At 53.9% G+C, this 15,973-nt stretch overlaps 1 protein-coding gene across 18 annotated transcripts in view; it reads left to right on the top strand.

Moving 5' to 3' along the window:
• The first annotated feature begins 473 nt into the window (after positions 1-473).
• PTPRF (protein tyrosine phosphatase receptor type F) overlaps positions 474-15,973 on the top strand; it is a 95,364-nt gene continuing 79,864 nt past the window's right edge. For 16 of the 18 annotated variants that reach the window (XM_054491517.2, XM_054491469.2, XM_054491510.2 and 13 more), the window contains exons 1-2: positions 2,668-2,894; positions 10,024-10,103. The gene's annotated coding sequence lies outside the window, so the exon portion shown is untranslated. Of the gene's footprint in view, positions 555-2,667; positions 2,895-10,023; positions 10,104-15,973 lie in introns of those variants that run through there. The other 2 variants (XM_054491387.2, XM_063656973.1) reach the window with 2 other exon arrangements.

Here is a 15,973-nt window from a genome sequence, read left to right as displayed (position 1 = left end):
TAAACAGAGTCTTGCTCTGTGGCCCAGGCTGGAGTGCGCAGTGGAGCAATCTCGACTGCAACCTCTGCCTCCCAGGTTCAAGCAATTCTCCTGCCTCAGCCTCCCAAGTAGCTGGAATTACAGGTGCACACCACCACACCTGGCTAATTTTTGTATTTTTTTTCTTTTAGTAGAGATGCAGTTTCACCATGTTGGCCAGGCTGGTCTCGAACTCCTGACCTCAGGTGATCTGCCCACCTCAGCCCCGCAAAGTGCTGGGATTATAGGCGTAAGCCACCATGCCTGGCCGGTAGAGCAAGTCTTAAGGGGCATTATATTATAACTGCATGCAAGAGAAGTTAGGATCAGTTTGGCTTTGTGCATGTGTGGACTGAAACCCAAAAGCCAGAAACTCTCTGCATGTGTCCCTCATGGAGCCATATCATCTCTAGTCTCTGTTTTTCAAAATTTGCAGGACTGATGACTGATTGGACAGTGGTGCAGGAGGGAAGGTCTCTGCATATCAGTGATTAAGTGGCTGAAGATGCCACTGCCTGAGACCGGCAGTATTGAAGGTAAGCAGATCTGGGGTGGGGGGGACAGAGGAGGCTCTTAGTTATATGGATCTGGAGCTCACAGGAGCGGCCCAGACTGGAGATAGAGACTTGGAAGTCATCAGCATATGGTTAGTAGTGGTCAAGATGATCCAGAGAAAAGGGGCAGAGCAGGAGAAAAGAGGAGGCCTAGGACAGAGTCCTGGAAGAGCAGAAGATGAGGTGGTAAAGAAATCAGAGACAGTAGCCAGTGAGGAGAGGGTGGGCCAATGAAGCCAAGGAAAATAACTGTTTTAATAACTCAGCAATGGGCAGGCATAATTGGCCGAAGAGTGTACTTTTAAAATTTGGGGGCCGAGAGGGAATCTCTAAATCCTCAAAGTTCTGGAAAAAAAGGCAAAAATGCTTAAAGATGCATAAAATTTGCAATACCTCCCCTATGGTGCACCAAAATTACCAATGGTGAAAAACCACTCACTGGAAATATTCATTTTTGATCCGTTTGTCATCCAAACCAAATTGTTTGTCCAGAATCACTGGAGCCAGTCCCATCCCCTCTTCACACACCAGGGGGCGCACACGCACTGTTTGTGAATTCAAGTTCAGGACAAAAACGGGCAGTGAATCAGGTGGTTACCAGAACCTGATCCCTCAGCCCAGATCCCTGAACACCACAGCAACCTTGCCCTGCACATTACCACGTGATCCCTGAATCCAGGCACCTCAACAATCTCCAAATTTTATTTCTCACCTGACTCCAAACTTACAGGGTTGTCAGAAAGACCCCACAGCAGAAACCCCACAGAGGAGAAAACTCATCTCTTCTTCTGCTCAGTTACCTGACCCAGGGCAGTGGGGGTAGGTCCCCCATCCTTCATGGTGAAGCCTAGCAAGCGGTGTGGGGGAGGAGGGGTGCGGTAGATAGGAAAGAGCTGGTGTGGCTTTGGCTGACTCTTAAGTGGTTGTAACATGGATTGCGTGGGGGCGGGGTCTGGAGGCAGGGGCTCTTGGATTGAAGCTCATCAAATCCCTCTGATCAGTAGGTCTTGGAATAAATCTTCAGGTAGTTTACTGGTTTCACCCAGACATTTCTAGGGTCATCATTCGAGTTTGGTATGAGAAGTCAGAAACTCAGTACTGAGATTTAAATTAGATTTGGAGGGCATTATCACGTCTTTAATTCCGAGACCAATGTAAGGTTCACAGCTGGAATTGGTATAATATTGGGGTATTAGCCAGTCTCTGCTTGGGGTTGACACTAGGTCAGAGAAATGGAGGGTGGACATGAAGATGAAGGGGCTTTGTGTGGAGTTTCTGCAAAGCCAGTCTTATCTCGGGTTCCAAGATTATTATTAAAGCTGGGTTGGTTTAGGGTCCTAAATGGTCTCAAGGTTGGGTGGGGTTTCAGGTCAGTATCTGTGTTTGGGGGCCCTTTTATGGTGACCCAATCCCAACTCTGGAATTGAGAATCCCAATTCGGAGTGCATTGGTGTTGATCTGGGAATGGGAGAGCAGTACTGGAGTTTTATGTAACGCTTGGGGTTCAGAAGAGAGAGAACTGGGGTCCATAGCAAGGTAGCTTTTGGACTTTAGGGTTCATTTAGGGACTGGGGGCTGAGCATTAGTACAGGGGTCCATTTAAGGTCCAGGGTTGGTGCTGGCGTCACTATCAAGGTTAGGGCAGGTAGAAGTAATAAAGAGGTTTAGAGTCGGAATTGGTATTTGGGATCAGTATAGAGGTTCAGAACAAAATTACTACTTGTGCTAATTTGGGGGCAGATTAAGGGCTTTGGACTCAATATTGGGCTTAGGGCAAGGTGTGGGCTCAGTATCAGGTTCAGATCTGTATGGGGAGGAAACGGCGTCCTAGAGTGGTATTAGGTTCATGCTAGGGCTGGGAGCCACTTGAAGGATCTGGATGTAGTATCAGAGTTTGGTCTGTCCATGTTCATTATTGGGGTTCGGGTTCAATATTGAGGTTCCAGTCGGTTTCGACTTGGCGTTGGGTTGTGGCCTCTCTGGGCCTCAGCGGCTCCGCGGCTCTACGAGCGAGAGTGCACGAGGGGAGGGGCGGCGCCGGGGGCGCGCACGACAGGGGCAGGGGCGCGGGCGCGAGCGCGAGCGCGAAGGGAGCGCGCGGCTGGAGCTGGCGCGGGAGCGGCGGGAGCGGTGGCGGCGGCAGAGGCGGCGGCTCCAGCTCCGGCTCCGGCTCCGGCTCGGGCTCCGGCTCCGGCTCCGGCTCCAGCTCGGGTGGCGGTGGCGGGAGCGGGACCAGGTGGAGGCGGCGGCGGCAGAGGAGTGGGAGCAGCGGCCCCAGCGGCTTGCGGGGGGACATGCGGACCGACGGCCCCTGGATAGGCGGTGAGTGACCCCCGGGCCCCCCGCCAGCCCCCTCTGCGCCCGTCCCTTCCCCGCTCTCCTTGCCCTCCCCGCTAGTCCACCCGGAGGAGCTGGGGGCGGTCCCGGGGGGACGAGGGCGCCGCTGAGGCCGGGCCGCGCCCCCACCTGCCGCGCCCGTAGCCTCGGCGAAGCCCCCCCCACGCCCCAGCTTGGCGGCTCCTCCCCGCTCACCCCGCGGCAGACGCGCCCCCAGCGCTGCCGGCTGGCTCGCTCCCCGCCGCCCCTCGCCGCCTCCCTCCCTCTCCGCCGCACCTTAGCCGCAGCCCGCCCCCCCCCCACCCCCAGCGCAAAGCGCAAAGTTTCCCGTTTGCGTTCTTGCTCCCCCTCATCGGTTCCGCCTCGTCCCCCCTTCTAGCGCGGACGCGCTCCGGGGGCGGCCCTCAGACCCCCCAGCCCCGGGCTCCGGGCGGGTCCAGGCCGCGCCCCCGCCCCCGCCGCACAGGCGCCCCCTCCCAGCCGGCGGGGGATCCGCAGCCGGCGCGCCCGGGTCTAGCTCGCGGCCCCGGCGCACGTGCGGTCCCGGGCTGCGCCGGGCGCGAGTTTGAAGCCCCCCACCCCCCTCGTTCGCGAGCACGGGATGGGGAGGGGCCGAACGGGCTGTACCCGCCCCCAACCGGGTGCAACGCCCTGGAGGCCCTGGAGCGACCTGTCCCGTGAGGACGTGGCCACTCGGACCCGCTCCGAAAGTTCACTCAGTGGCCGCCCCGCGTCCCGTCCCGTGCCGGCTCCCCATCGCCGTGCCCGCGTCTCTGTCTCGGCTGCTTTCTGTTTTCCTCGGCGTCTCTGCCTCCTCGTGTCAGTGCCTCCCAATCTCACGCCCCTGCAATCCCAGGGTCTCTCCGGCTGTCTCCATTCTTTTTCCCCAGGTCACTCTGTTCTTTCTCCCCAGGTCTCTCCGTTCTGTCTCCCTGGGTCGTCTTGTTCCCTGTCCCTGAGTCTCTCTGTTCTCTCCCCTTGGGTCTCTCTGTTTCCTCTCCCTGGGTCTCTGTCTCCCTCCCTAAGTCTCTCTCTGCCTCTTGTCTCTCACCCATCTCTTGGTGTCTCTGCACTCTTTGTGCTAGGCGCCCCCCCATTTCCCTGGAATGCTGCCCCTCTGGTTCTTCCACCCCGGAGGAGGAGGGGCTAGACTTTCTCCACATTTCAAGCCCCCTTGCCCCCCAGTGCAGGGCCCCTGAGTTGGAGCAGGTTGGGGGTGGGGAGCGCTACCTGCCTGAGCTGTGAAATGGGAGAGGGAGGCTGCCCCAGCCTGGGGGTTGTCTGGATCTCCCTGAGGGGCCACAAGGCAGGGCCGGGAGGCTGGATTAGGATGAGGAAGCCTCCACTTCTGAAGAAACAAGGGCAGGGATCCAAAGCGACCTGTTGTCGGATCTGGCCTGAGAACCAGGGAAGTGCACTGGGGTGAGAGGTGTAGAAAAGGATGTGGGGTGCTGGTTCCAGGCGGGTACTCATGGGGAGGGATCTGCTGAGAAGGGAAGATCTGGTGGGGAATCCTTTGGGAGGCTTCGGGGATCTGAGGGATCCAGAAGAGAGTTCTGACAGGCTATCTAAGGAAATTTCTGTGCTTAGCTCCTTATTAACTCTTGCTTCAGGGAGCATGAAAATCCCTGTTTTTTACTGATTATATGAATGAGCCTAGGGCTTCAAGAAGGAGCAGGTGTAACTCCCCAAGTACAACCCCCTACATTCTCAGCCCCAGGCACAGGCCACACTTTCTCGTACCCTCTTCCCTTCATTTCCACACTGAACTCACCCCCTCCACCCCCACACACACTCCCTATTCAGCTGCTTTCTTGCCCCTACTCGCATACCTGGGCCCTCATGCCGGCCAGGGCTCAAGAAATCTGTGCCTGCACACTCTCGCAGCACACCTGTGCACATGCACAGTCATCCTTGTGTATTTTTGTATATGCACTTTCTTGCACATTTTACTTACTGAATCTCCCTCTTTATCATTTGAAATGTCTTTATAGTGGTTTTTTTTTTAGTTTCCTTTATAGTTTCCTTTTCCAACTGCCCTTCCTCTTCCCTCTTTCTTTCCTTTAACAACAAAATTGTTTTAACATAATTCCTTCCTTCCTCCCTTTCTTCCTTCTTCTTGCAACTACTGATACCTCCCCTTTATCCAGCTTTGTGTGCCCTGTGCGGGTTGGCTTGGTGTACAAGCCTGCCAAGAGAGGAGGGGGTGGTTGGGTGTTGGTGAAGGAATTTGGCGGGGCAGAGTTAGACTGCAGCAAACGTAAACTAGCTACACATCTTTTACTGGGAATCGTACTGATATGCAGCAAAATACTAGCCCTGGCAGTTTGGGCACAGTCCACCCTTTTTTCCGTCAGCCCGAACTATGGGAGTCTAGCTTTGAGGGTCCTCCCTGGGGGCGGGGAGGAGGGGACCCAGACCTCCTGCAATAGAGGGGTTGTGATACACACCACGGCTCCTCCACTTTCCAGCTTCAGGCCTCAAAGAGGCCCCTTTCTCCCTGAGTCTCAATTTCTCTCCCTGTAAAATGGGGCAGCTAATCCAACCCAGACTGGGTCCCAGGGCTGTTTTAAGAATCCAAGGGAACTGTATGGCAGTGCATCGTCAGCAGTGGCAGTCACTTCCCTTGTGACTGACACCGCTGTGTGCTTGGTTCCAGCTTGCAGTCAGGGCCCTGTCCTCGAGAAGCTCGTGGTCCTTGGGGGAGCAGGTTGCACCGTGGGAATGCAAAAGCAATTCAGTTACCTGTCATTGATTGCTGACTGTGTGCCAGACCCTGGGGTAGGCACTTTCAGCCCTGGCTGCCTTGCTTCCTTTGGGACTAACAGCTATGTAGAAGAGGCAGCCCACCCCTAAGGTTCAGGCATCCGCTCAACTAAAGCAGCTGTGGTTCTGAGTTGGGTTAGAACATTGCAAGAGTTCATCAAGAGACGGGGGAGAGTTCGGAGGTCAGGGTGAGGTGAGTCCCAGAGGAGACCAAGAAGAAGTGATCTGAACTAGGTTTGGAGGGATGAATAGGAGTTTGAAGAAGAGAGAAAGGACTTGAGATAGATTAAAACCAGTATGAATAAAGACTGGGAGGTGTTGTCACTTGTGAAGTATTCAGAGATGTGGCAGATCACAGAGGGCATTGAATGCCCTGTTAAGTACCTATAATTTTACTCTGAGAACCCAGAGAGAAAACACCAAAGGTTTAAAGCTTGGATAGGGAGGGTGGAGTGTGCTGTGGTCAGGTTTATGTTTCCAGAAAATGCTCTGTGGCTATGGGAAAAGGATGGAGACATGATGCCCAGTGGGGCAAGAGGGTGCAGGTAAGTAAGGTGAGAGAAGATGCTGGCTTTGATAGGTGGTAGCATGGAGCCATCTTGAAGGTATACGTGTCAGGACAGAATGATTCATTGGATGTGGGAGTGAAGGAGAGGAAGAGGAAGGAGTCCAGGTTCCTGGGAGTGGTTGAGCGGGCCTTCACTGAAGGCCCTGAAGCTTCACTGTGTTAGGGACTTGGTGAGGAGGGGCAGAGAATAAGCTCTTAGTTGGACCATGTGGCCCTTGAGGTACTTGGGACATTTGAGGCTCAGTGCGGGAGGCGCATCAAGGAGGGGCTTTGGTGTGAGGGTATGGGAGAGAAGTGTCGGCCGGCCAAAGAGAAGCAAGAGCTGTATGAGAGAGCATAGAGCTGTGCACATTGAGAGAAAGTAACCTCCGACAGTGGTGAAGAGCTCGAGTTTTATACTGCTGGGACTGGACTCTGTTTACTAGCAGCGTGACTTTAAGCAAGTGGCTTAACCTCTCTGAATCCGCTTTCTCATTTGTCAAATGATTATAATAAAAACCCATGCCTTATAAGGGTTGTTATGAGGATTAAAGATAGTATGCATAAAGTGTGTGTAGCACAGGCCTTGGCATCTAGTGAGTACTGTTGTCTGCGTTTACAGTTACTGTAATCATCCTCAACAGGGATGGTGTAAACCCACCCTCCCATCAGGGATCACATGAGGTTGCCTTTAATAAGAAGATAGACTGCTAAGGTTAGGGTCCCTGTCTGCCTAAGGTAGCTGCAATTCTGAGCTGAGATTAGCAGGTCGAGGAGCTCAACAAAGGGGGTGCCCACCCCTGTTGTTATCGATGGGATTGTTTGTGTTGCTCAGGTGTTTGACCTTCAGGTGGGTGGGCTTGAGAAGACTAGAGGTGAGGCCTGCAGAAGAGACTTCATGTTTGGGGTAGGTGGAAAGGAATTTTGAGAAGGGGCAGCCTTGGGGGATTGAGTTATCCATTTCCTCCCACCCTCCCTGGGCCCTGGGCTTCTACTGAGGCTCTTTCTGCCAGCATCTGCCTCTGTGGTCCAGATGCACCACGTCTCTGTGTGACCATGACTTCTAGACCTGAGAACTTCGGTTTTAGCTCCTTAGCAGTATTTTAGCTGCTGTTTCTGGGGACTGTTCCTGGTGCAGCCACAGGGGCATTCTGGGGGTTGCTCCAGAGGGCAGCTGTGCCTGCGTTCCCCTAGATATCATCGACTTGCTCCCAACCCACTGCTGGGCCAGGTTTCAGGCCTGGCAGATGATGGGGAACCCTACCGGGGCCAGCCCTGCGTTGGCCCCAAGGGCTTTCTTTCTTGATATTGGACATGACTGTGGACTTCACCCCTTCTGAGGCCTTCCTGGGTGCCAAACAGTGTGATTTCTTTCTTTTTCTCTTTTTTGGTTTGAAACAGAATCTCACTCTGTTGCCCAGGCTGGAGTGTAGTGGTGCAGTCGTGGCTCACTGCAGCCTCTACCTCCTGGGCTCAAGTGACCCTCCCACCTCAGCCTCCTGAGTAACTGAGACTACAGGTGTAGTCCCACCTGGCTAATTTTTGTATTTTTTTAGAGACAGGGTTTTGCCATGTTGTCCAGGCTGCTCTTGAACTCCTGGCTCAAGTGATCCACCTGCCTTGGCCTCCCCAAGTGCTGGGATTACAGGGGTGAGCCACTGTGACTGGCCAGCAGTGTGATTTCTAACTTGGGTCCTGAACCATTCAGGCCCTTTCTGAGTAGCTTTCAAGTCAACCTTCCAGGTGTCAGCTCTGCCTCTGTTCTCGGGGTGTATCTGGTTGTCCTGGTTGTTCTGGGCTCTGTCCCAATGTGAGTGTAGAGTGGTTCTGGGAGCTGCAGTTGGTGAATCTGAGTCTTTATTTGGTTGCCTGATAGGTTGTTTTGAGGCCAGTTTGATCCCAGACTGATGTGGTTCAAAGTTACTGTCTGGCTTTTCTAGGATCCTGCCCTCATGCTGTTCTGTGTGCCTCAGGGTCTTTGCAAATGTTTAGTCTTCTAAAATGGCCCCTGGCCACTTTGGGTACACACCTCTTTCCAGGTGTGGCTTCTGCTCCATGTAGGGCCTGTCTCAGTCTCCAAGCAGGAGACCCTGCTGTGGCTGGGTGTGGCAGCAGCGCCTGGCCAGCTTGGGGGGGCCTTTCCCATTACGCAGTTCCCTGCCTTGGACTCTGCCCCTCTGCCGAGGGTCTCTGCACAATGGTGCAGCCAAAAACCTCACTTGAATACTGTGAGGCCCTGCGGGCATCTCTAGACAAATGGGCCTTTAAGTTTGGGGCCTGGAAGCTGGTTTGTCTGGCCAGACCCGCTGGGCAGCCTGTATGCTGGGAGCAGCAGCTGCTGGAAACTCAGCTTGGGGAGCAGGGAGGGAAGCATGCAGAGAGGGCTGCGGGTTCTGGTGCAGGTAGGTGGGGCAGTGGAGGCTGGGTTGCCGAGCTGGCGAGGGCCATCTTGGGTCAGTTGGGATGGCCTTCAGTCGGTGAGAGCACCCCCATATTGGCAGAGGTGCTTAGTGCAACTTGAGGGTAATTCCCAGGTGCAGAGGTGTGTCCTTGATTTCATGATGAGGGTCAGTCTTGGGCCGGTGAGGACATTCCCATGCACCACCCTCCCACTGGGGTTTCTTTGTGTCCGTTATAGGAGGAGCCAAGGTGGCAGAGTGGTGTGGGGCGGGGATCACTGTGCATGTGGGGGCTTGAGGTGAGAAGCCTGCTACAAGGTGCAGCTTGCATCGAGTAGGCCAAACAGCTGAGCTTCCGTGAGGTGGTGATGAGGTGGTGTGGGTGTGTCTGACCCCCACCCCCACCCAGGATGGTACCCACGCTGGTGGGGACTCAATAATGGCTCTAGAAGGAAGGGGCTGGGCTCTGTCGCTGCGTGTGTGCCAGTGGAGGAGGCATCCAGGGGCACACATTCATTTTAAAAATTATAGAGAAGCAGAAAGTCAAAAATAAATATTGCTTCTGAAGCTTCTTTGAAGACTGGCATGTATGTTGGGGTGTGTTCTTCCAGGCTGGGCTGTTTTCTTTGAACTCATTCATGCGTTCATCCACTCATTCAGTGTATGTTGAGTGAGCACCTACTATGTGCCGGCTGTCAGCCAGGCGCTGGGGATATGGAAATGAGCTGGGCAGCCACAGTCCATGCTCCTATCAAGCTTATGGTAGTGACTCAGTAATTGTAAAAATATATAAATAGTCATGTTTGTGGTCACGGCTCCAAGCCAAGGTCCAGGCAGGTAGTCTGGGACATCGTGGAAGGCTTTCCTGAGAAAGTGCCACTGGATCTGAGATCCGAGGGTAAATTGGCCAGAAGAGCATGGGTAGCCTGTGCCAGGCAGTGGCATTCAGCACCAGCAAGGCTGGGAGACAGGAAGAAATTTGGCACATTTGAGGATCAGAAGAGGAAGTTCCCGTTCTGGCAGGAGGAGAGCATGGGCAGGTAGGGCTGCAGAGGTGGGAGGGGCCGACTCTGCTTGGTTCTGGGGTCATGCTGAGGAGCTGGGCCACAGAGTCTACTGCTGAGGTCAGAGACTTGGTCTTTGTGGCTCACAGCTATGTGGCTGGTGCCTGGAAGGACGCCCAGCACATAGTAGGTGCTTAGGGAGTATCAAAATGAATGAGCGAGGGAGTGAAGGGAAAAGATGGGCATTTTTACCAGATGGGGATGGTTCTACATGAACATTTCCATAACCTGCTTTTTTTTTCTGCATAAACAGCAAATTTTTAGTGTCTTTCTGTGTCAATACATATGCCTTTGTGATGAAATTCTTGATGTTTCCTCATGCTTTCCTTTCTGTCCAGGAAGGAGCGGAGGCCCTGGTGCCCTGCCCTTGGTGCTGAGTATCCAGCAAGAGTGACTGGGGTGAAGAAGCAAAGACTCGGTGAGTGTGCCCCACAGAGTGGCCAGGAGCAGGGGTGCACAGGGGTCCTGTGGGCCAGGCTGAGCAGCTTGGATTTGATGCAGAGTCAGTGGAGAGCTATAGAGGGGGTGTCAGCAGGGGACATGACATGATCCAGTGTGCACTGGTGAGAGATTGTGGAGGCCTGGACCAGGGAGGCAGTGACAGAAGTGGAGAGAAGGGATGTGAGTGCTATTTAGGGAGGTGGAGTAGACAGGACGTGGTGAAGGATTGAATGTGGGGCATGAAGGAGGGGAGGTGTCAAGGATGGTGCCCGAGTTTCTGGCTGGAGTGGATGATAGAGGTGGATGGGGAATGACATACAGCTCGTCAGCTACTGTAGGTGTGAAATAGGCTTCCGGGTGATGTCCTGGGACTTACACCAGGATCTGTCTTCTGCTTCTCCATTCACCACGTTTCTGTAGAAAAGACTGTTCCCATCGACTGTAGGTTGTGGTAGAAAGAGCATGGTGCCTGCAGGATCTGGGCATGTCCTCTGCATCTCTTTGATGTCCCCTTGTCCTCCTGTCTGTTAGAAGCACAGAATGGGTGGGCTGGAGTTGCAGAGAATGAGGTTGGTGAGTTGGTTTAGAGTCAGCATCATGGGCCTTGGATGTCAGGCTAAAGACTTTAGACTTCTTCCTAGGGCAATACAGCAGCATTGAAGGTTCTTAAGCAGAGAAGCAATATCCATTTGTTGATCTGTCCATTGCCCATCCGTTCATTCATTCATGGAACACTATCTGAATGCCTGCTGTAGAATAAAGTGGCAAACAAAAATGCAGATTTGCATTTATATGTGCTGAAAGGTGGCATTGGTCTGTGTGCAGGATGGGTTGGAAGGGAGTGATTGAAGGCAGGAAGCCCACCGAAGAGGCAAGAAGTGATGAGGTCTTACTAACACAGTGGCAGTGAGGATGGAGGCAGGGCAGATTCAAACTTATTGATGGGTTAGATATGTGGGATGAGGACAAGGGAGCATTTAAGGAGGGTTTGCAGGCTTGGTGACTGAGCAGATGGTGGTGCTGTCCCCAAGACTGGACACCCTGGAGGAGGAGTGGGGATTGGGGCAAATGAGTTCTGGTTGGGCCATCCTGAGCCAAGAGCTCGGTGGGTCTGTTCACCCTCTGTAAGCTCCTTGAAGGCAGAACCTGTGACTATCTTGTTCATCACCCTGCCCACTGAACATCTGGACGGGTGGCTGAACTGACAAGGCTGTGGAAGAGATGGGTCTGGCCTGGGTAGGGGAAGGAAATGTATATGTCCTGGGTGTCTCCTGGGGTCCAGACCCTACGCTTGGTGAGATGGGCACTGGCATTATGTAGAGGGTGCAGCAAGAGGGGCTGTGTCACAGGCTGGAAAGGTCAGATGGGGAGGGTGGGTGTAGAGACGCCATGTGTCCCTTCGCCTCTCCATCCTCAGATGATGGTCTGACCTAACTCAAAGTCCAGTCTTGCCAGAAGAGGTACCTGAGGGTGGAGCCCTCTGTCCTCTCGGGAGGCCACTAGCCGATGGCATGTCTGGTGGGGTGCAGATGGGGTGTGCTATAGGGCCTGACTTCTGGAAGCCGGGTAGGGCTGATGTAGGGGTACAGGGGAAGATACTCTGAGATCCTGAGGCCAGGCACCAGCTAATACAGGAGTTAAGCCAGGTTGGAGCTTCCTTGGGTACAAGGCCCAGGGTGCCCACAGGGGATTGGGTTCTGGGGCAGGGGCCAGGTCAGGCTCTAGGCTCAATTGGCAAAGGATCTTGTTGTCTGTGTTGGGGTTTCTCAGCCTCAGCACCGTTGACATTTTGGATCAGATAACCCCTTATTGTGGGGGCGGGGCTTGTTATTGTAGGGTGTCTAGCAGCATCCCTGGTTTCTTTCCCCTAGATGCCAGTAGCATCTCCCCGCTTTCCCCAGTCTCGACAATCAAAAATGTCTCCAGTCGTTGTGTAATGTCCCATGGGGGCAAAATTACCCTGAATTGAGAACCTCTGGTCTACAGCCTCTTGCTGCTTTCACTATACTGTACAAACCTGGAAAACTGGGAAGGGTCAGTGGGGAAGATGGATAGTGATGGGCCACTTGAGCAGAGTTCTGAGGGGCGAGTGAGTGCTGGGGCAGGAGAAGGACATTTTTTTCCAATAGACAGAACAGCAAGTACAGAGACTTGGAGGCACAAAGTTGGGAAACAGTAATCCAAGGGGGGACCCCAGCCCCAGAGGAAGAGGCCTGGAGGCTTAGGGGTTACAGCTGCAGGAAGATACCTCTGCTGGTCCCCTTTGGACATTTGCCTCCAGAGTTAGTCTCCTGCTGACCCTTTGCCGCCTCCGAGTCTCTGAGACACTCCTCCTAATCTCCCCCTCCACTCCTCAGTGAGAGGGAGAAACTGAGAGCTGCAACAGGGTGGGGCTCAGTCCAGCTGGTGGGAGCCCCGATACCAGCCGTGGGAGGGAGGGCTGTTCCTGGCTCTGCTCACGGATTCTGGCCAACTGGCTGGAGGAGGGAAGGCGGCCTCACCCTCTTCCCTACAGGCCCCTCCTTCCCTGGGTCAGGGGTCCTGGCTGAGACTGTAATTTATTCCCGTCATAATCCAGTGGTTGGTTTGGTGAGAGTTGGAAACATGTTGGTTTTCCCTTCCCAAGTATAACAAGGCCTGTTTCTGCCTCCGCGGCCGCTGCTGCAGTGCCACGCGGTGAACTGTCCAGGACATGACAAGAGGGCTCGGTTAGCTGCCCGCTGGTTAGAAGATGAACGGCTCAGAGCTCTCCCTGCCGACAGGCGCTTCCCTTCCTGTTGCCCAAGTGCTGGCCTTTCCTCTTGGCCGTCTGCTCTGTAGGGCCCTGGATACCCCTCCTTCTGCTCATGTCCATTTCTGGGCCCCAGGGTCCTGGCCTGGGGAGGTGAGGTGGGGGAGGCTACAGAAACAGGTGGTATTTGGAGACTAATTAATATTTGTGAATAATAATGCACGCCCAAGGAAAACAAATCAATCTGTGTTTGCGTATTTATGACGCGGACTCAGGAATGATCCCAGCTGTTCTCCAGCCAGGGAAGCCCCCATCACATGGTCCCTTGGGCCTCCACAGAGGTTGGCAGGGTGGTTAGGGTGGGCTGCATGGAGGTAACATGGCTTCTGTGTTTTGTAACGTGAATCTTCTGTGACGTTCATATGCGAATGCTGTGGCTTGGTCTAGTGCCTGCTTCTTCCTTTTCCCTCAAAGCAGTGATTCCCAGGCTTTTTGGTTTCACGAACCAATACAATTTCCAAAAGTACTCAAGAGCCAGACATGGGGTTGGCAATTTTTTATTTTGCCAAGTAAAGGCATTATTAAAAAACAACTGCTCTCTGCTATCCCCATCATTTCATACAGGAAAGAACATTTTAACACCAAGGACAATATTTGAGAATAAAGGACAGTTCTTCCCAAGAAAGGGCAGTTGGCAGCTTTACACTGACGTAGCAAAGGAAAAGGATATATTAAAACCATTCTGAATGTGGAAAAATTGTGTCCAATTATATTCTATAATATCATACCGTATGTAATTGTGTTCCTGCCCAAGTATGTCAGCTTGGCCGAACGGATGGTCCACAGTGCAATTCAGAGACAAGCTTGAGTGCCCAAGTGCTCCGGCCTTGTTTTTATCTCGGTTGTTGAAAGCCCAGGCTCACCCAGCCATGCTGGTGAAGTGGGTGCTCTGCTGTGAACACCGTTGCATGGATTCACAAGGTGCTCAACCTCGCAACCGCAGTCAGGCTAGCAGCAGCCCTGCCCCCTGTTCCTCTCCCACCTTCTCCCCGCAGGTGACCCTGGGACTCTGGGGGCTGGTGTAGGGCCAAGGTCTAGACTTGAGGCCAGGCCTGGGGATCCAGGGCTGCTCTGCTCTGATGAGGGAGGCCCTGGAGCTGGGAGTGGCCTGAACCGCCTGACACCAGGGCAGGCTCTGTGCCCGGAGTCTCGGGGTGGGAGGCAGCTTGCTCTCGCCAGGAGCTGGTGAGGGAGAGGCCCTGGCTCGTACAGCTGTGTGGCTGCCAGAGTAGTTGCCTGAGAATGTGTTTGTGTGTGTCCGTTGTGTTTCCCCATCTTCCTGGGCATCTGTGTCCTTGTGTCCATCATGGACCACTGGAAGAAGCTCTCTGTTCTACTTTCTGGATCTGAACAAAGTGTCCTGAGCACCCTAACCCAGATACACAGGGGTTCCTGGAGGCCCCACGTTGGGGGTAGGGTTACCTGAGGCCCAGGTTCTCCAACACCCATGGCCAGACTCTCATCCAGGCTTGTACCACATGGGTGTCTATTCTGGGGGTTTTACCCCCATGATGGCTCTCCAGGGAGCTCCGCCCCCACCATGATGTCTGTAACAGCACGTTACACCTCTGATAATGTATGGGGAGTTGCATCCCTGTAATGTCCTTATCAGGCAGCTGCACTCCATGATGTCTGTACCTTCTGTGTCCACCCACGTGATGTCTAGACCACATGGTTACACCTCCATGATGTCTGCACCTGGGAGTTATACTGCTATGATTACTGCACCAAGGTGGCTACAGGGGATTAAGCCTCTGCTCATTGTACTGGGGAGCTGTATCCGTGATGACGGTGCTGTGCATTTTATTTTCATAGCAGGGAGATATGCCCATGCTGGGGACCTATGTCCCTATGAAGCCTGCCTGGCAGGGGTTGCATGCTTGGAAAGCTTGTTGCTGGGAGTTAACCTCTGTGACTATTATATTGTTATACCCCATGATGCCGGTACGAGGCCACTGTGCCCTGTCCTTTGGTGCAACACAACTGTTGAGTTATAAACTCATGTGTCTCAATCGGGCTCCAGGATGGCCCATCAGGGGACCATACCCCCATGATGACCTGGCCTGGCATAGGATACCAGATGTGTCCACAGGCCCAGGGAGGAAGAGCCACCCATAGTCCACCACCTGATGGCTGCTGGGAAGGTGCTCCATTGTTGGCTGCATGTGACACCATAGTGCAAGCTCAGGCAGGGCCTTAGTGATGTGTGACCTCCATCCTAGTGTGGCCTTGCAGGCGTCATTGTGGTCTCAGCCACCTGAGCTTTGGGATCGTGGAGCAGATCCATCCCCAGCTTGGTGTAAATGGGGCTGGACACCTATCAACGTTCTTACTTGAAGAACTGGTGTAAATGAAGGCTGGACACCCTTCAACGTTCTTACTTTGTTGTTCAGCTCCTGTCTCCGATTTTTGGTGAGATCCTGGGACAGGGGACAACTCCCACCCTTTTCCTTTGTGTTTGGCCCCATCCCACTTTGCAGTCCCACCTGCTTTGTCCAACACCTTTGCTCAACTGCTGCCTTCTGACCTCATGACCTTTGATTATCTCAGTTGAGACAAGGGTTCAAATTTCAGAAACGACTGGAGCACCTTTGAGCCCTGCCCATTCCTGTTCACCTGCTCTGTCACCTTGCAAATTCTCTTACCATTGTGGGTCAGCAGGGACCTGGATCTGATCACAACTCCCCTATCAAAGTCCATGCATATCACTGCGGGGCCCCAAGGCGTGTCCGCCATCATGCACTCTGCTCTGTTGTGTCTTCACAGCATTCATGAGGGATTGACCACGTCTCACCCCTCTGCCCAGAGCATGGTGTGATCAGAGCTTGTGGGCACTTCCATACATCCCCTGGTGCCCCCCAGGTGAGGGGTATGGGAGAGAGACCCTGGGGAGCTCACCAGTGGGGCCAGGGAGTGATAGCAGCGTATCTCCCATGTATAGTGCGGCCACGTTAGAGGCTTCACCCAGGTGCCTGCAGGCACTTCAGGCCAGGAGCCTTGGAAGTAAAGGCCTAGAGGCATTCAGCCAGTCCCAGACGCTACTCAGTCTTTTTGTG

Source organism: Pongo pygmaeus, chromosome 1 (assembly GCF_028885625.2).
Source record: "Pongo pygmaeus isolate AG05252 chromosome 1, NHGRI_mPonPyg2-v2.0_pri, whole genome shotgun sequence".
Classification (NCBI taxonomy): Eukaryota; Metazoa; Chordata; class Mammalia; order Primates; family Hominidae; genus Pongo; species Pongo pygmaeus.
The sequence above is the reverse complement of the archived record's forward strand: the minus strand, read 5'-3'. Positions and strand labels throughout refer to the sequence as shown.